This window comes from Bos indicus, chromosome 10 (assembly GCF_029378745.1).
Source record: "Bos indicus isolate NIAB-ARS_2022 breed Sahiwal x Tharparkar chromosome 10, NIAB-ARS_B.indTharparkar_mat_pri_1.0, whole genome shotgun sequence".
In the NCBI taxonomy this organism is placed as follows: Eukaryota; Metazoa; Chordata; class Mammalia; order Artiodactyla; family Bovidae; genus Bos; species Bos indicus.
This window is the reverse complement of record NC_091769.1, coordinates 76,535,218-76,541,456: the sequence shown is the minus strand read 5'-3', so window position 1 is coordinate 76,541,456 and position 6,239 is coordinate 76,535,218. Positions and strand designations below refer to the sequence as shown.

Here is a 6,239-nt window from a genome sequence, read left to right as displayed (position 1 = left end):
CCTGAAGTTTGTAACTTTTGACTACCTTCATCCAGTTCCCTGCTCCACCCATCCTACCCACTCCCTCTTCCGCCTCTGGTAACCACAAATCAGATCTTCTTTTTTGTGGGTTTGTTTATTCATTTTTGAAGTACAATATACTTGACCTACAACACTATATTAGTTCCTGGTGTACAACATATTGATTTGATATTTTTATATATTTCAAAATGATAAAATAAACAAAAAATAACCACCATGAGCAGTCTAGTTACCATGAGTCACCATACAAAATCTCAGGGTCTCTGGCTGTGGGACTCAAGGTCCCAGAGCTATTGCTGGCCTGCTGGTAGGTGGGGTCAGATCTGGACGGCTGGCCACAGGGCCGGGGTCCTGGGGCTAGCACTAGCCCTCTAGTGGGTAGAGCTGGGTCCCAGCATCTCTGGTTGTGGGGCTTTGGGAATCCTAGAGTTGATGTTGGACTGCTGGTGGGCACGGCTGAAGCTTAGGGAGTCCCAGGGCTGGTACCCCCTGCACTCTTCCCACTGATGGGTGAGCCTTTGTCCCAATGCTAGTAAGCCCAATGGTGGGCAGGGTGGGTCCCTGGGTGGCTGGGGGCTCAGAAGAGCCTGGGGCAGTTGACCTTCTGGTGGGCAGGGCTGTGTCCCAGTCCAGCTAGCTGCTTGGCTTGGGGAATCCCAGGACTAGTACTGGCTAGGTCTGAGGCCTGGGCTCAAGAAGGAGGATTCCAAAATGTCAGTTGCCAGCACCAGCATCCTTGAGACAGATGAGCTCCCAAGATGACTGCCGCCAGTGTGTGTGTCCCCAGGGGGAGCCCCACTTGTCTGTCTCTTCGGAAGGCTCTCCAAGGTCAGCAGGTCAGTTGACCCAGGCTCCTTTCAAATTCCTGCTTCTTCCCTGGGTCCCAGCGTGTGAGATTTTGTGTGTGCCCTTTAAGAGTGGAGTTTGTTTCCCACAGCCTGTTGATCTCCTGAAAGTAAGCCCCACTGGTTTAAAGCCAAATGTTCTGAGTGCTCATTCGCCCAGTGCAGGACCCTCTGGCTGGCACCCAGAGTAGGGTTTGGACCTTTCACCTCTTGGGAAGAACCTCTGCAATTGTGATCACCCTCTCATTTGTGAGTCGCATAGCTGCGGATGTGGGTCTTGACTATACCGTGACTCCACCTCTTCTATTCATCTCCTTGTGTCTCCTTTATATTTTTAGCTGTAGAAGATCTTCTCTGCTAATCTTCAGGTTGTTCTCATTGACAGTTGCTCTATAAAGAGCTATAATTTTGGTGTGAATGTGGAAATAAATGAGCTCAGGGTCTACTTACTCTGTCGTCTGGGCCACAGTTTTGCAGGTGGTATTGAGGTATGGGGGAAGGACATCTCTATTTTTTAAAACCTCCCCAAACTGCTTAAATCATTTATAGTTAATCTATGTAATGAAGCAGTCATTTAAAAAGGGAATAAATCTACATGTACATATGCAGAAAGATCTTACATTAGCCACACCGAATGTTTCCATTTGACATGAAAGTAAGTTCCCATTTGATATGAAATTTGTCCTATATTTTTGGTATTTATATATACTTATATACATACACTTCCCTGGTAGCTCAGAGGGTAAAGCATCTGCCTACAATGCAGGAGACCCAGGTTCAATCCCTGGGTTGGGAAGACCTCCTGGAGAAGGAAATTGCAATTCACTCCAGTATTCTTGCCTGGAAAATCCCATGGACAGAGGAGCCTGGTAGGCAGCAGTCCACAGGGTCTCGAAGAGTCCGTCACAACTGAGCAACTTCACTTTCACTTTTCACTTTCATGTATTGGAGAAGGAAATGGCAACCCACTCCAGTGTTCTTGCCTGGAGAATCCCAGGGACGGAGGGGCCTGGTGAACTGATGTCTATAGGGTCACACAGAGTTGGACACTACTGAAATGACTTAGCAGCAGCAGCAGCAGATTAATATAGGCAGAGAGGGGGAGAACTGTACCTGGCTGTCTGTGTCACTTTAGAGCCTCAGAAATGAATAGGTATACATGCATTTTTACCCTTCATTCCTCCACTATGGTTGGTTGAATGTGGCTTCAACAAAAATACATGGCTTGGGTTTTGTGGTGGATCCATTTCTGCCTCTTTCTCTAAAGTGAGCATTCTTTTTAGCAGAGATTTGTATAAAACCATGGTGCCGTGAAGTTATCTTAATTTCAAATGTAAGAGTCCAGATGAAGTGAATTTAGGAGTCAGTTGTACCTGCATCTTTTAGGACTTCTGTTTCAATTGCCTGCACACATGAAGGAATATCCAGCCATACCTCTGAGCCTTTCCTAAGGAAGCAACTCAAAACCAAATATGGTTCACGTCGACCAGGATTCTGGAGAGAGGAAGAAGAAATAAACCTTACCTGAAGAACCGCACAATGGTTTTCATAGTAGCCACAGAAAGCCAGAAGTAGAGAACACACATCAGAATTCAGTCTCCACTGGACCTGCAAACACCCTATGTAATTCTTCCAAGTTTCATCTGCTTTTTTCCAGGCCATGAGAAGAGTTGGAAGATGAAGGATAATAACATGATAATAACAATCGTGATACAAAATAGTGGATGGTCTTTTGTTTACTTATGATTGTATACTATCCACTCACAGAAAAAGATCCAATAAAATTAATTATAAAAAGTATAAGCTCAGAGAAATGAAAATTTATGTTCAAACAAAAACTTGTACATAAATGTTGATAGCAGCTTTATCTATAATAGCTCCAACCTGGAAACAACTCATATGTCCTTAGAAGGACGAACTAAACAAGTTGTGGTACATTCACATCACAGGATACAACTCAGCAATAAAAAGGAACAAGCTAGTTTTCTTAATTTTTATTTTACATTGGAGTATAGTTAATTTCAATGTTGTGTTGGTTTTAGGTATACAGCAAAGTGATTCAGTTATATATTTGCATATATTTATTTTTTCAGATTCTTTCCCATATAGGTTACTACAGAGTCTTGAGCTGAGTTCCCTGTGCTATACAGTAGGCTCTTGTTGATTATTTATTTTATATATAGTAATGTATATGCTGCTGCTGCTGTTGCTGCTGCTGCTGCTAAGTCGCCCCAGTCGTGTCCGACTCTGTGCGACCCCATAGATGGCAGCCCACCAGGCTTCCCCGTCCCTGGGATTCTCCAGGCAAGAACACTGGAGTGGGTTTCCATTTCCTTCTCCAATGCATTAAAGTGAAAAGTGAAAGTGAAGTCACTCAGTCGTGTCTGACTCTTTGCGACCCCATGGACTGCAGCCTACCAGGCTCCTCTGTCCATGGGATTTTCCAGGCAAGAGTACTGGAGTGGGGTGCCATTGCCTTCTCCAAGTAATGTATATATATTAATCCAAACTCCTAATTTATCCTTCTCTCCCACCGTTCCCCTTTGATAACCATAAATTTATTTTCTGTCTTGTAAATAGTTTTACAAAATAGTCTGTTTTGTAAATAGTTTGTTTAGTAAAAGTTCATTTGTATCATTTTTTTATATTCCACATATAAGTGATATCATATCGTATGTCTTTGTCTGACTTACTTCACTTTGTATGATAAAGTCTAGGTCTATCCATGTTGCTGCAAAAAGCATTATTTTTTTTTATGTCCAAGTAATATTCTATTGTATATATCACATCTTCTTTATTCATTCATCCATCCCTGTCTTGGCTATTGTAAATAGTGCTTCAAAGAATGAGTTATTGATACATGCAACATCCTGGATGAATTCCCAGAAATTATGTTGAGTGATAAAAACCAATGCCGAAAAGTTAGCTACTGTATGATTCCATGTATATATTCTTGAAATGACAGAATTATAGAACTGGAAGACAGATTAATGGCTGTCAGGGGCTGAGGGTGGAGACAGGAAAGAGGTATGTGGTGATAAATGGGCAATGTGAGGAATGGAATGTTTTTTATCTTGACTGGATCAATATCAATACCCTGGTTGTGAAACTGTACTGTAATTGTGCAAGATGTTACCACTGAGAAAACTGGGTAAAGGGTTCACAGGATCCCTCTGTACTATTTCTTAGAAATTCATGTAAACCTGCCACAAAATTTTAAAATTTAATTTTAAAAAGGAACAAAAGAAAAGATATAAGCAACACAAAATTGGGAAGATAGAAAAAAAAAATCTGAGAGATTGAAGCTCTAAGTTCTTATGATTAAGCAGTAAATTTATTTCTGTGCTTCCTTGAAGCAAAAGATAAAGAGGAAACCATGATAAGTTAAATAGTCTTGTTCTGTGATGAAAGAAATCACAGAAAATTTTAGAAGAGACTTTCTTTTCCCTGGCAGTCAATTCTAGAAGAGAAATTAACTTAATCTTAAAATAGAACCTACAGGGCACAAAAAAAAATCTACAGAATTGAAGCTGACTCAGAACTCAGGTGCTGTTAATTTTTTAACCCTTGATGATCCATGACTTGGTTAAGGAATCTTAGAGAAAAAAAAAAGATACAACTTTCCCAGCTGGTCTTATATAGAAGTGGAGTAGATGATCACCCAAAAAGTATGGCTTCAGGGAAACCAAAAAGACACTTCCCAGCCCAGCTATGTATTTCCTTCCTATGCAGTGTCTGAAAGTCCACCATTTAGAATGCACTTCGGCTAAGTGTTTTTGCTAAGTAAGCCTACTTACTTACTTAAGTAAGTAAAATTACTTACTTAAGTAAAATTTACTTACTTAAGTAAAATTCAGAGACTGCACCTTGCTCAAGTAGTACACACAGAAGGGGCCTCTGGGCATCTAAGGTAATCAAAGGAACCTGGGGAAAGAGCGTCACACCCTCTGATTTCCCTCCTGTGACTCCAGGTGCCTTTCCTATTAAGGGCAACCCCCAGCCTGTGCTTCACATCCCAGCCCTCAAGGTCTCACTCAGCTCCTACAAAGATCCCCTTCCTCTACCGGATCGTCTGTATCAGTGTACAGACACATTCCAGACTCCATTCTCCATCTCCCACCCCCAGCCCATCTCCTGTCTCTAAAAAGCCAAAATCCAAGACAATCCAACACTAAAATTGCACCCCCTTGGTCCTGCCTATCCCCATGTATACTGCCGCATTTCTTTCCTCCCCTTCACAGCAAACCTTGCATTGTCCATGGTCTTTGTATCCACTATCCACTTTCTCACCTCAGCCCATTTCAAGGGGGCTCCACACCTTAAGTTTGCACAGTTGTCCTCCCCGTCCCCAAGTCTGACGGTCGTCTCTCTCTTGTCCTCTAATTCCCTCTGCAGCATTTCTACCTACTTATTCTACCTACCAGCTGCCTACTTATTTCACATCACATTTTTCCCTCTGGTCTTCCATGACTTTTCCTCTTGCCTCACTGGCTAGTGGCACATTCTGAAGTTGAGTTTTGTTGCTGGAGCAGGGAAGGGTTTGCTGCATGTTGCTTGCTCCTCCTCCATCCTCTCTCAACTAGAGAGTGATCTAAGCTGGTCCTTTGTCTTCTCCAGCTTCATTCTCCTTAGGTCATCTTACCCAGGCCCATGGCCAGTTACCTCCAAATCTGTATCCCCAGCTCTCCCTAGAACTCCTGATCTCTACATCCAAAGGCCAACTCATATCTGCATGGGTGGCTGGTTGACATCTCAAATTTAACATTCCCAAATAGAATTCAAGATTTTCACCCTCAACCTATTCCTCGTACACTCTCCCCTGTGGAAGCACCAAACACTCAGGCCAAAAAGTTTAGAGGTTTCCTTGCTTTCACTTTTCTCATCCTCAACATTCAATCCACCAGCAAATCCTGTCAACCCTTCCTTATCCAGAACCCATCCCTAGTTCAAGTGGCCAGGGCCGCCTCTGTAGCCTCTAATAGGCCTTCCAGCCTCCACTCTCCATCCTCCACCCCAGCCCTATTTTCCACACCATGGCCACAGCAGTCCTTTCAAATGAAATTGGATCGTATTACTCCTTTGCCTAAAAATTCTCCATCTGATTCCTATCCCAATTAGATAAAGTCCCAACATCTTGCCACAACCCACAGAGCAGAAACTGTCTGCTCCCTGCTAACTCCCTCTCAATCCATCCTCTGTCCGGAGGGGGCTCCAACTGTGTGGAAGGGCACAGACTATGTCTGCCTTGTCCTGGAAGTATCCTCAGGGCTTTGTGCAGAAGTACACAACAAATATTTGTGAAATAATTAAGCAATGAGTTGGGCTTCCCTGGTGGCTCAGATGGTAAAGAATCTGCCTGGGATGCAGGAGACC

The 6,239-nt window shown here is 43.1% G+C and overlaps 1 non-coding gene across 1 annotated transcript; it reads left to right on the top strand.

Annotated features, from left to right (window-relative positions):
• Positions 1–1,590: 1,590 nt before the first annotated feature.
• On the top strand, positions 1,591–1,662 carry TRNAC-ACA (transfer RNA cysteine (anticodon ACA)). The gene has a single exon. It is a non-coding gene; the product is annotated as a tRNA-Cys (tRNA).
• Positions 1,663–6,239: the final 4,577 nt, after the last annotated feature.